This window comes from Eleutherodactylus coqui, chromosome 7 (genome assembly GCF_035609145.1).
Source record: "Eleutherodactylus coqui strain aEleCoq1 chromosome 7, aEleCoq1.hap1, whole genome shotgun sequence".
Lineage (NCBI taxonomy): Eukaryota > Metazoa > Chordata > Amphibia > Anura > Eleutherodactylidae > Eleutherodactylus > Eleutherodactylus coqui.
This window is the reverse complement of record NC_089843.1, coordinates 49,079,164-49,091,305: the sequence shown is the minus strand read 5'-3', so window position 1 is coordinate 49,091,305 and position 12,142 is coordinate 49,079,164. Positions and strand designations below refer to the sequence as shown.

Below are 12,142 nucleotides of genomic sequence, written 5' to 3'. Positions count from 1 at the left end.
CATCAATTGACCATTCAAAGGAATCTTATCTGCAAGGTTAATTAGCTTCTCTCCCCGAGAACAAGCATATTATGTTCTACTGGCTAACGGGGTTCCAATGTTCCTTTTGAGCATCAGCCTAGAAGTTAGGCACCAGTGAGAATGAAACTCACACCCCGTGGTTTAACCAGACCAGTGGCCTATGAAGCAGGAAGAAAAGGGATTGGCGTGGTGTTTTTTTCCCCTTTCTGATGGAGGGTTTCTTGTTCCTCAAACTGCTTTCAAAGTTGACTTCGGGAGCCCTGAGAAAAATGGCCTTGCTTAATATTTAAGGAAAAGCTAGCCTCCTTTCTGATGGAGGGTTTCTTGTTCCTCAAACTGCTTTCAAAGTTGACTTCGGGAGCCCTGAGAAAAATGGCCTTGCTTAATATTTAAGGAAAAGCTAGCCTGTCAGAAGTGGGATTCGAACCCACACCTCCAGAGGAGACTGCGACCTGAACGCAGCGCCTTAGACCGCTCGGCCATCCTGACTCTCATGTGGCAGTATGCTTTGGCGCTTCGTGGTGATACTAGACATCATGGTAAGCGTTAAGCATAAAATTGAGGCACTTGTCAACATCTGCAAGTCTGCACTTGCGCAGAACAGAGCAACTTTGCCGCTCCTCACACAGACCCCCGCTGGAATCCCAATCCGTGACGCGTAAGAGCAAACACTTGGCTGTCATGGGGTGGGATTTGAACCCACGCCTCCAGGAAAGATCATGCAGCTATCCTCAAATACGCAGGTGTGAAAAAAAAATGCAAAGCGCAAAGAAAAAATGGTGACATTAAGAGTCCAATTCTTGGGATGAAGTATAAAGACTGGATCAGTTTGTCACTTACTGGTGGTGATCTTCCACGATCTGATTGAGTATTTCGCATTCAAAGGTTGAACGGAGGAAAGCTTGAAGGACTTTTTCTACCTTTCTTCAAGTTGCTGGTTTAGAAGCAGGATTTTGACATCAGCCTAGTATGTGTATAAATGTTTCTTCAGATATATCCTATCAGAACCCTGAAAAAGAAACCTGAGTGGTTTCCAAAGCTTGCAGCAACATCAATTGACCATTCAAAGGAATCTTATCTGCAAGGTTAATTAGCTTCTCTCCCCGAGAACAAGCATATTATGTTCTACTGGCTAACGGGGTTCCAATGTTCCTTTTGAGCATCAGCCTAGAAGTTAGGCACCAGTGAGAATGAAACTCACACCCCGTGGTTTAACCAGACCAGTGGCCTATGAAGCAGGAAGAAAAGGGATTGGCGTGGTGTTTTTTTCCCCTTTCTGATGGAGGGTTTCTTGTTCCTCAAACTGCTTTCAAAGTTGACTTCGGGAGCTAGCCTGTCAGAAGTGGGATTCGAACCCACGCCTCCAGAGGAGACTGCAACCTGAACGCAGCGCCTTAGACCGCTCGGCCATCCTGACTCTCATGTGGCAGTATGCTTTGGCGCTTCGTGGTGATACTAGACATCATGGTAAGCGTTAAGCATAAAATTGAGGCACTTGTCAACATCTGCAAGTCTGTACTTGCGCAGAACAGAGCAACTTTGCCGCTCCTCACACAGACCCCCGCTGGAATCCCAATCCGTGACGCGTAAGAGCAAACACTTGGCTGTCATGGGGTGGGATTTGAACCCACGCCTCCAGGAAAGATCATGCAGCTATCCTCAAATACGCAGGTGTGAAAAAAAAATGCAAAGCGCAAAGAAAAAATGGTGACATTAAGAGTCCAATTCTTGGGATGAAGTATAAAGACTGGATCAGTTTGTCACTTACTGGTGGTGATCTTCCACGATCTGATTGAGTATTTCGCATTCAAAGGTTGAACGGAGGAAAGCTTGAAGGACTTTTTCTACCTTTCTTCAAGTTGCTGGTTTAGAAGCAGGATTTTGACATCAGAAAAGGGATTGGCGTGGTGTTTTTTTCCCCTTTCTGATGGAGGGTTTCTTGTTCCTCAAACTGCTTTCAAAGTTGACTTCGGGAGCCCTGAGAAAAATGGCCTTGCTTAATATTTAAGGAAAACCCAGCCTGTCAGAAGTGGGATTCGAACCCACACCTCCAGAGGAGACTGCGACCTGAACGCAGCGCCTTAGACCGCTCGGCCATCCTGACTCTCATGTGGCAGTATGCTTTGGCGCTTCGTGGTGATACTAGACATCATGGTAAGCGTTAAGCATAAAATTGAGGCACTTGTCAACATCTGCAAGTCTGCACTTGCGCAGAACAGAGCAACTTTGCCGCTCCTCACACAGACCCCCGCTGGAATCCCAATCCGTGACGCGTAAGAGCAAACACTTGGCTGTCATGGGGTGGGATTTGAACCCACGCCTCCAGGAAAGATCATGCAGCTATCCTCAAATACGCAGGTGTGAAAAAAAAATGCAAAGCGCAAAGAAAAAATGGTGACATTAAGAGTCCAATTCTTGGGATGAAGTATAAAGACTGGATCAGTTTGTCACTTACTGGTGGTGATCTTCCACGATCTGATTGAGTATTTCGCATTCAAAGGTTGAACGGAGGAAAGCTTGAAGGACTTTTTCTACCTTTCTTCAAGTTGCTGGTTTAGAAGCAGGATTTTGACATCAGCCTAGTATGTGTATAAATGTTTCTTCAGATATATCCTATCAGAACCCTGAAAAAGAAACCTGAGTGGTTTCCAAAGCTTGCAGCAACATCAATTGACCATTCAAAGGAATCTTATCTGCAAGGTTAATTAGCTTCTCTCCCCGAGAACAAGCATATTATGTTCTACTGGCTAACGGGGTTCCAATGTTCCTTTTGAGCATCAGCCTAGAAGTTAGGCACCAGTGAGAATGAAACTCACACCCCGTGGTTTAACCAGACCAGTGGCCTATGAAGCAGGAAGAAAAGGGATTGGCGTGGTGTTTTTTTCCCCTTTCTGATGGAGGGTTTCTTGTTCCTCAAACTGCTTTCAAAGTTGACTTCGGGAGCCCTGAGAAAAATGGCCTTGCTTAATATTTAAGGAAAAGCTAGCCTCCTTTCTGATGGAGGGTTTCTTGTTCCTCAAACTGCTTTCAAAGTTGACTTCGGGAGCCCTGAGAAAAATGGCCTTGCTTAATATTTAAGGAAAAGCTAGCCTGTCAGAAGTGGGATTCGAACCCACACCTCCAGAGGAGACTGCGACCTGAACGCAGCGCCTTAGACCGCTCGGCCATCCTGACTCTCATGTGGCAGTATGCTTTGGCGCTTCGTGGTGATACTAGACATCATGGTAAGCGTTAAGCATAAAATTGAGGCACTTGTCAACATCTGCAAGTCTGTACTTGCGCAGAACAGAGCAACTTTGCCGCTCCTCACACAGACCCCCGCTGGAATCCCAATCCGTGACGCGTAAGAGCAAACACTTGGCTGTCATGGGGTGGGATTTGAACCCACGCCTCCAGGAAAGATCATGCAGCTATCCTCAAATACGCAGGTGTGAAAAAAAAATGCAAAGCGCAAAGAAAAAATGGTGACATTAAGAGTCCAATTCTTGGGATGAAGTATAAAGACTGGATCAGTTTGTCACTTACTGGTGGTGATCTTCCACGATCTGATTGAGTATTTCGCATTCAAAGGTTGAACGGAGGAAAGCTTGAAGGACTTTTTCTACCTTTCTTCAAGTTGCTGGTTTAGAAGCAGGATTTTGACATCAGCCTAGTATGTGTATAAATGTTTCTTCAGATATATCCTATCAGAACCCTGAAAAAGAAACCTGAGTGGTTTCCAAAGCTTGCAGCAACATCAATTGACCATTCAAAGGAATCTTATCTGCAAGGTTAATTAGCTTCTCTCCCCGAGAACAAGCATATTATGTTCTACTGGCTAACGGGGTTCCAATGTTCCTTTTGAGCATCAGCCTAGAAGTTAGGCACCAGTGAGAATGAAACTCACACCCCGTGGTTTAACCAGACCAGTGGCCTATGAAGCAGGAAGAAAAGGGATTGGCGTGGTGTTTTTTTCCCCTTTCTGATGGAGGGTTTCTTGTTCCTCAAACTGCTTTCAAAGTTGACTTCGGGAGCCCTGAGAAAAATGGCCTTGCTTAATATTTAAGGAAAAGCTAGCCTCCTTTCTGATGGAGGGTTTCTTGTTCCTCAAACTGCTTTCAAAGTTGACTTCGGGAGCCCTGAGAAAAATGGCCTTGCTTAATATTTAAGGAAAAGCTAGCCTGTCAGAAGTGGGATTCGAACCCACACCTCCAGAGGAGACTGCGACCTGAACGCAGCGCCTTAGACCGCTCGGCCATCCTGACTCTCATGTGGCAGTATGCTTTGGCGCTTCGTGGTGATACTAGACATCATGGTAAGCGTTAAGCATAAAATTGAGGCACTTGTCAACATCTGCAAGTCTGCACTTGCGCAGAACAGAGCAACTTTGCCGCTCCTCACACAGACCCCCGCTGGAATCCCAATCCGTGACGCGTAAGAGCAAACACTTGGCTGTCATGGGGTGGGATTTGAACCCACGCCTCCAGGAAAGATCATGCAGCTATCCTCAAATACGCAGGTGTGAAAAAAAAATGCAAAGCGCAAAGAAAAAATGGTGACATTAAGAGTCCAATTCTTGGGATGAAGTATAAAGACTGGATCAGTTTGTCACTTACTGGTGGTGATCTTCCACGATCTGATTGAGTATTTCGCATTCAAAGGTTGAACGGAGGAAAGCTTGAAGGACTTTTTCTACCTTTCTTCAAGTTGCTGGTTTAGAAGCAGGATTTTGACATCAGCCTAGTATGTGTATAAATGTTTCTTCAGATATATCCTATCAGAACCCTGAAAAAGAAACCTGAGTGGTTTCCAAAGCTTGCAGCAACATCAATTGACCATTCAAAGGAATCTTATCTGCAAGGTTAATTAGCTTCTCTCCCCGAGAACAAGCATATTATGTTCTACTGGCTAACGGGGTTCCAATGTTCCTTTTGAGCATCAGCCTAGAAGTTAGGCACCAGTGAGAATGAAACTCACACCCCGTGGTTTAACCAGACCAGTGGCCTATGAAGCAGGAAGAAAAGGGATTGGCGTGGTGTTTTTTTCCCCTTTCTGATGGAGGGTTTCTTGTTCCTCAAACTGCTTTCAAAGTTGACTTCGGGAGCCCTGAGAAAAATGGCCTTGCTTAATATTTAAGGAAAACCCAGCCTGTCAGAAGTGGGATTCGAACCCACATCTCCAGAGGAGACTGCGACCTGAACGCAGCGCCTTAGACCGCTCGGCCATCCTGACTCTCATGTGGCAGTATGCTTTGGCGCTTCGTGGTGATACTAGACATCATGGTAAGCGTTAAGCATAAAATTGAGGCACTTGTCAACATCTGCAAGTCTGCACTTGCGCAGAACAGAGCAACTTTGCCGCTCCTCACACAGACCCCCGCTGGAATCCCAATCCGTGACGCGTAAGAGCAAACACTTGGCTGTCATGGGGTGGGATTTGAACCCACGCCTCCAGGAAAGATCATGCAGCTATCCTCAAATACGCAGGTGTGAAAAAAAAATGCAAAGCGCAAAGAAAAAATGGTGACATTAAGAGTCCAATTCTTGGGATGAAGTATAAAGACTGGATCAGTTTGTCACTTACTGGTGGTGATCTTCCACGATCTGATTGAGTATTTCGCATTCAAAGGTTGAACGGAGGAAAGCTTGAAGGACTTTTTCTACCTTTCTTCAAGTTGCTGGTTTAGAAGCAGGATTTTGACATCAGCCTAGTATGTGTATAAATGTTTCTTCAGATATATCCTATCAGAACCCTGAAAAAGAAACCTGAGTGGTTTCCAAAGCTTGCAGCAACATCAATTGACCATTCAAAGGAATCTTATCTGCAAGGTTAATTAGCTTCTCTCCCCGAGAACAAGCATATTATGTTCTACTGGCTAACGGGGTTCCAATGTTCCTTTTGAGCATCAGCCTAGAAGTTAGGCACCAGTGAGAATGAAACTCACACCCCGTGGTTTAACCAGACCAGTGGCCTATGAAGCAGGAAGAAAAGGGATTGGCGTGGTGTTTTTTTCCCCTTTCTGATGGAGGGTTTCTTGTTCCTCAAACTGCTTTCAAAGTTGACTTCGGGAGCCCTGAGAAAAATGGCCTTGCTTAATATTTAAGGAAAAGCTAGCCTGTCAGAAGTGGGATTCGAACCCACACCTCCAGAGGAGACTGCGACCTGAACGCAGCGCCTTAGACCGCTCGGCCATCCTGACTCTCATGTGGCAGTATGCTTTGGCACTTCGTGGTGATACTAGACATCATGGTAAGCGTTAAGCATAAAATTGAGGCACTTGTCAACATCTGCAAGTCTGCACTTGCGCAGAACAGAGCAACTTTGCCGCTCCTCACACAGACCCCCGCTGGAATCCCAATCCGTGACGCGTAAGAGCAAACACTTGGCTGTCATGGGGTGGGATTTGAACCCACGCCTCCAGGAAAGATCATGCAGCTATCCTCAAATACGCAGGTGTGAAAAAAAAATGCAAAGCGCAAAGAAAAAATGGTGACATTAAGAGTCCAATTCTTGGGATGAAGTATAAAGACTGGATCAGTTTGTCACTTACTGGTGGTGATCTTCCACGATCTGATTGAGTATTTCGCATTCAAAGGTTGAACGGAGGAAAGCTTGAAGGACTTTTTCTACCTTTCTTCAAGTTGCTGGTTTAGAAGCAGGATTTTGACATCAGCCTAGTATGTGTATAAATGTTTCTTCAGATATATCCTATCAGAACCCTGAAAAAGAAACCTGAGTGGTTTCCAAAGCTTGCAGCAACATCAATTGACCATTCAAAGGAATCTTATCTGCAAGGTTAATTAGCTTCTCTCCCCGAGAACAAGCATATTATGTTCTACTGGCTAACGGGGTTCCAATGTTCCTTTTGAGCATCAGCCTAGAAGTTAGGCACCAGTGAGAATGAAACTCACACCCTGTGGTTTAACCAGACCAGTGGCCTATGAAGCAGGAAGAAAAGGGATTGGCGTGGTGTTTTTTTCCCCTTTCTGATGGAGGGTTTCTTGTTCCTCAAACTGCTTTCAAAGTTGACTTCGGGAGCCCTGAGAAAAATGGCCTTGCTTAATATTTAAGGAAAAGCTAGCCTGTCAGAAGTGGGATTCGAACCCACGCCTCCAGAGGAGACTGCGACCTGAACGCAGCGCCTTAGACCGCTCGGCCATCCTGACTCTCATGTGGCAGTATGCTTTGGCGCTTCGTGGTGATACTAGACATCATGGTAAGCGTTAAGCATAAAATTGAGGCACTTGTCAACATCTGCAAGTCTGTACTTGCGCAGAACTGAGCAACTTTGCCGCTCCTCACACAGACCCCCGCTGGAATCCCAATCCGTGACGCGTAAGAGCAAACACTTGGCTGTCATGGGGTGGGATTTGAACCCACGCCTCCAGGAAAGATCATGCAGCTATCCTCAAATACGCAGGTGTGAAAAAAAAATGCAAAGCGCAAAGAAAAAATGGTGACATTAAGAGTCCAATTCTTGGGATGAAGTATAAAGACTGGATCAGTTTGTCACTTACTGGTGGTGATCTTCCACGATCTGATTGAGTATTTCGCATTCAAAGGTTGAACGGAGGAAAGCTTGAAGGACTTTTTCTACCTTTCTTCAAGTTGCTGGTTTAGAAGCAGGATTTTGACATCAGCCTAGTATGTGTATAAATGTTTCTTCAGATATATCCTATCAGAACCCTGAAAAAGAAACCTGAGTGGTTTCCAAAGCTTGCAGCAACATCAATTGACCATTCAAAGGAATCTTATCTGCAAGGTTAATTAGCTTCTCTCCCCGAGAACAAGCATATTATGTTCTACTGGCTAACGGGGTTCCAATGTTCCTTTTGAGCATCAGCCTAGAAGTTAGGCACCAGTGAGAATGAAACTCACACCCCGTGGTTTAACCAGACCAGTGGCCTATGAAGCAGGAAGAAAAGGGATTGGCGTGGTGTTTTTTTCCCCTTTCTGATGGAGGGTTTCTTGTTCCTCAAACTGCTTTCAAAGTTGACTTCGGGAGCCCTGAGAAAAATGGCCTTGCTTAATATTTAAGGAAAAGCTAGCCTGTCAGAAGTGGGATTCGAACCCACGCCTCCAGAGGAGACTGCGACCTGAACGCTGCGCCTTAGACCGCTCGGCCATCCTGACTCTCATGTGGCAGTATGCTTTGGCGCTTCGTGGTGATACTAGACATCATGGTAAGCGTTAAGCATAAAATTGAGGCACTTGTCAACATCTGCAAGTCTGCACTTGCGCAGAACAGAGCAACTTTGCCGCTCCTCACACAGACCCCCGCTGGAATCCCAATCCGTGACGCGTAAGAGCAAACACTTGGCTGTCATGGGGTGGGATTTGAACCCACGCCTCCAGGAAAGATCATGCAGCTATCCTCAAATACGCAGGTGTGAAAAAAAAATGCAAAGCGCAAAGAAAAAATGGTGACATTAAGAGTCCAATTCTTGGGATGAAGTATAAAGACTGGATCAGTTTGTCACTTACTGGTGGTGATCTTCCACGATCTGATTGAGTATTTCGCATTCAAAGGTTGAACGGAGGAAAGCTTGAAGGACTTTTTCTACCTTTCTTCAAGTTGCTGGTTTAGAAGCAGGATTTTGACATCAGCCTAGTATGTGTATAAATGTTTCTTCAGATATATCCTATCAGAACCCTGAAAAAGAAACCTGAGTGGTTTCCAAAGCTTGCAGCAACATCAATTGACCATTCAAAGGAATCTTATCTGCAAGGTTAATTAGCTTCTCTCCCCGAGAACAAGCATATTATGTTCTACTGGCTAACGGGGTTCCAATGTTCCTTTTGAGCATCAGCCTAGAAGTTAGGCACCAGTGAGAATGAAACTCACACCCCGTGGTTTAACCAGACCAGTGGCCTATGAAGCAGGAAGAAAAGGGATTGGCGTGGTGTTTTTTTCCCCTTTCTGATGGAGGGTTTCTTGTTCCTCAAACTGCTTTCAAAGTTGACTTCGGAAGCTAGCCTGTCAGAAGTGGGATTCGAACCCACGCCTCCAGAGGAGACTGCGACCTGAACGCAGCGCCTTAGACCGCTCGGCCATCCTGACTCTCATGTGGCAGTATGCTTTGGCGCTTCGTGGTGATACTAGACATCATGGTAAGCGTTAAGCATAAAATTGAGGCACTTGTCAACATCTGCAAGTCTGTACTTGCGCAGAACAGAGCAACTTTGCCGCTCCTCACACAGACCCCCGCTGGAATCCCAATCCGTGACGCGTAAGAGCAAACACTTGGCTGTCATGGGGTGGGATTTGAACCCACGCCTCCAGGAAAGATCATGCAGCTATCCTCAAATACGCAGGTGTGAAAAAAAAATGCAAAGCGCAAAGAAAAACTGGTGACATTAAGAGTCCAATTCTTGGGATGAAGTATAAAGACTGGATCAGTTTGTCACTTACTGGTGGTGATCTTCCACGATCTGATTGAGTATTTCGCATTCAAAGGTTGAACGGAGGAAAGCTTGAAGGACTTTTTCTACCTTTCTTCAAGTTGCTGGTTTAGAAGCAGGATTTTGACATCAGCCTAGTATGTGTATAAATGTTTCTTCAGATATATCCTATCAGAACCCTGAAAAAGAAACCTGAGTGGTTTCCAAAGCTTGCAGCAACATCAATTGACCATTCAAAGGAATCTTATCTGCAAGGTTAATTAGCTTCTCTCCCCGAGAACAAGCATATTATGTTCTACTGGCTAACGGGGTTCCAATGTTCCTTTTGAGCATCAGCCTAGAAGTTAGGCACCAGTGAGAATGAAACTCACACCCCGTGGTTTAACCAGACCAGTGGCCTATGAAGCAGGAAGAAAAGGGATTGGCGTGGTGTTTTTTTCCCCTTTCTGATGGAGGGTTTCTTGTTCCTCAAACTGCTTTCAAAGTTGACTTCGGGAGCCCTGAGAAAAATGGCCTTGCTTAATATTTAAGGAAAAGCTAGCCTGTCAGAAGTGGGATTCGAACCCACGCCTCCAGAGGAGACTGCGACCTGAACGCAGCGCCTTAGACCGCTCGGCCATCCTGACTCTCATGTGGCAGTATGCTTTGGCGCTTCGTGGTGATACTAGACATCATGGTAAGCGTTAAGCATAAAATTGAGGCACTTGTCAACATCTGCAAGTCTGTACTTGCGCAGAACAGAGCAACTTTGCCGCTCCTCACACAGACCCCCGCTGGAATCCCAATCCGTGACGCGTAAGAGCAAACACTTGGCTGTCAAGGGGTGGGATTTGAACCCACGCCTCCAGGAAAGATCATGCAGCTATCCTCAAATACGCAGGTGTGAAAAAAAAATGCAAAGCGCAAAGAAAAAATGGTGACATTAAGAGTCCAATTCTTGGGATGAAGTATAAAGACTGGATCAGTTTGTCACTTACTGGTGGTGATCTTCCACGATCTGATTGAGTATTTCGCATTCAAAGGTTGAACGGAGGAAAGCTTGAAGGACTTTTTCTACCTTTCTTCAAGTTGCTGGTTTAGAAGCAGGATTTTGACATCAGCCTAGTATGTGTATAAATGTTTCTTCAGATATATCCTATCAGAACCCAGAAAAAGAAACCTGAGTGGTTTCCAAAGCTTGCAGCAACATCAATTGACCATTCAAAGGAATCTTATCTGCAAGGTTAATTAGCTTCTCTCCCCGAGAACAAGCATATTATGTTCTACTGGCTAACGGGGTTCCAATGTTCCTTTTGAGCATCAGCCTAGAAGTTAGGCACCAGTGAGAATGAAACTCACACCCTGTGGTTTAACCAGACCAGTGGCCTATGAAGCAGGAAGAAAAGGGATTGGCGTGGTGTTTTTTTCCCCTTTCTGATGTTCCTCAAACTGCTTTCAAAGTTGACTTCGGGAGCCCTGAGAAAAATGGCCTTGCTTAATATTTAAGGAAAAGCTAGCCTGTCAGAAGTGGGATTCGAACCCACGCCTCCAGAGGAGACTGCGACCTGAACGCAGCGCCTTAGACCGCTCGGCCATCCTGACTCTCATGTGGCAGTATGCTTTGGCGCTTCGTGGTGATACTAGACATCATGGTAAGCGTTAAGCATAAAATTGAGGCACTTGTCAACATCTGCAAGTCTGTACTTGCGCAGAACAGAGCAACTTTGCCGCTCCTCACACAGACCCCCGCTGGAATCCCAATCCGTGACGCGTAAGAGCAAACACTTGGCTGTCAAGGGGTGGGATTTGAACCCACGCCTCCAGGAAAGATCATGCAGCTATCCTCAAATACGCAGGTGTGAAAAAAAAATGCAAAGCGCAAAGAAAAAATGGTGACATTAAGAGTCCAATTCTTGGGATGAAGTATAAAGACTGGATCAGTTTGTCACTTACTGGTGGTGATCTTCCACGATCTGATTGAGTATTTCGCATTCAAAGGTTGAACGGAGGAAAGCTTGAAGGACTTTTTCTACCTTTCTTCAAGTTGCTGGTTTAGAAGCAGGATTTTGACATCAGCCTAGTATGTGTATAAATGTTTCTTCAGATATATCCTATCAGAACCCTGAAAAAGAAACCTGAGTGGTTTCCAAAGCTTGCAGCAACATCAATTGACCATTCAAAGGAATCTTATCTGCAAGGTTAATTAGCTTCTCTCCCCGAGAACAAGCATATTATGTTCTACTGGCTAACGGGGTTCCAATGTTCCTTTTGAGCATCAGCCTAGAAGTTAGGCACCAGTGAGAATGAAACTCACACCCCGTGGTTTAACCAGACCAGTGGCCTATGAAGCAGGAAGAAAAGGGATTGGCGTGGTGTTTTTTTCCCCTTTCTGATGGAGTGTTTCTTGTTCCTCAAACTGCTTTCAAAGTTGACTTCGGGCCTTGCTTAATATTTAAGGAAAAGCTAGCCTGTCAGAAGTGGGATTCGAACCCACACCTCCAGAGGAGACTGCGACCTGAACGCAGCGCCTTAGACCGCTCGGCCATCCTGACTCTCATGTGGCAGTATGCTTTGGCACTTCGTGGTGATACTAGACATCATGGTAAGCGTTAAGCATAAAATTGAGGCACTTGTCAACATCTGCAAGTCTGCACTTGCGCAGAACAGAGCAACTTTGCCGCTCCTCACACAGACCCCCGCTGGAATCCCAATCCGTGACGCGTAAGAGCAAACACTTGGCTGTCATGGGGTGGGATTTGAA

At 45.6% G+C, this 12,142-nt stretch overlaps 13 non-coding genes across 13 annotated transcripts; all 13 read right to left on the bottom strand.

Annotated features, from left to right (window-relative positions):
- Positions 1 to 427: 427 nt before the first annotated feature.
- TRNAL-CAG (transfer RNA leucine (anticodon CAG)) lies at positions 428 to 510 on the bottom strand. The gene has a single exon. It is a non-coding gene; the product is annotated as a tRNA-Leu (tRNA).
- An 845-nt stretch (positions 511 to 1,355) lies between these two features.
- Positions 1,356 to 1,438, bottom strand: TRNAL-CAG (transfer RNA leucine (anticodon CAG)). Its single transcript has one exon. It is a non-coding gene; the product is annotated as a tRNA-Leu (tRNA).
- Positions 1,439 to 2,042: 604 nt separating this feature from the next.
- Positions 2,043 to 2,125, bottom strand: TRNAL-CAG (transfer RNA leucine (anticodon CAG)). The gene has a single exon. It is a non-coding gene; the product is annotated as a tRNA-Leu (tRNA).
- Positions 2,126 to 3,112: 987 nt separating this feature from the next.
- TRNAL-CAG (transfer RNA leucine (anticodon CAG)) lies at positions 3,113 to 3,195 on the bottom strand. Its single transcript has one exon. It is a non-coding gene; the product is annotated as a tRNA-Leu (tRNA).
- Positions 3,196 to 4,182: 987 nt separating this feature from the next.
- TRNAL-CAG (transfer RNA leucine (anticodon CAG)) lies at positions 4,183 to 4,265 on the bottom strand. Its single transcript has one exon. It is a non-coding gene; the product is annotated as a tRNA-Leu (tRNA).
- Positions 4,266 to 5,149: 884 nt separating this feature from the next.
- Positions 5,150 to 5,232, bottom strand: TRNAL-CAG (transfer RNA leucine (anticodon CAG)). The gene has a single exon. It is a non-coding gene; the product is annotated as a tRNA-Leu (tRNA).
- Positions 5,233 to 6,116: 884 nt separating this feature from the next.
- TRNAL-CAG (transfer RNA leucine (anticodon CAG)) lies at positions 6,117 to 6,199 on the bottom strand. Its single transcript has one exon. It is a non-coding gene; the product is annotated as a tRNA-Leu (tRNA).
- An 884-nt stretch (positions 6,200 to 7,083) lies between these two features.
- On the bottom strand, positions 7,084 to 7,166 carry TRNAL-CAG (transfer RNA leucine (anticodon CAG)). Its single transcript has one exon. It is a non-coding gene; the product is annotated as a tRNA-Leu (tRNA).
- An 884-nt stretch (positions 7,167 to 8,050) lies between these two features.
- On the bottom strand, positions 8,051 to 8,133 carry TRNAL-CAG (transfer RNA leucine (anticodon CAG)). Its single transcript has one exon. It is a non-coding gene; the product is annotated as a tRNA-Leu (tRNA).
- An 845-nt stretch (positions 8,134 to 8,978) lies between these two features.
- TRNAL-CAG (transfer RNA leucine (anticodon CAG)) lies at positions 8,979 to 9,061 on the bottom strand. Its single transcript has one exon. It is a non-coding gene; the product is annotated as a tRNA-Leu (tRNA).
- An 884-nt stretch (positions 9,062 to 9,945) lies between these two features.
- Positions 9,946 to 10,028, bottom strand: TRNAL-CAG (transfer RNA leucine (anticodon CAG)). The gene has a single exon. It is a non-coding gene; the product is annotated as a tRNA-Leu (tRNA).
- Positions 10,029 to 10,900: 872 nt separating this feature from the next.
- TRNAL-CAG (transfer RNA leucine (anticodon CAG)) lies at positions 10,901 to 10,983 on the bottom strand. The gene has a single exon. It is a non-coding gene; the product is annotated as a tRNA-Leu (tRNA).
- An 867-nt stretch (positions 10,984 to 11,850) lies between these two features.
- On the bottom strand, positions 11,851 to 11,933 carry TRNAL-CAG (transfer RNA leucine (anticodon CAG)). The gene has a single exon. It is a non-coding gene; the product is annotated as a tRNA-Leu (tRNA).
- Between the last annotated feature and the right edge of the window lie 209 nt (positions 11,934 to 12,142).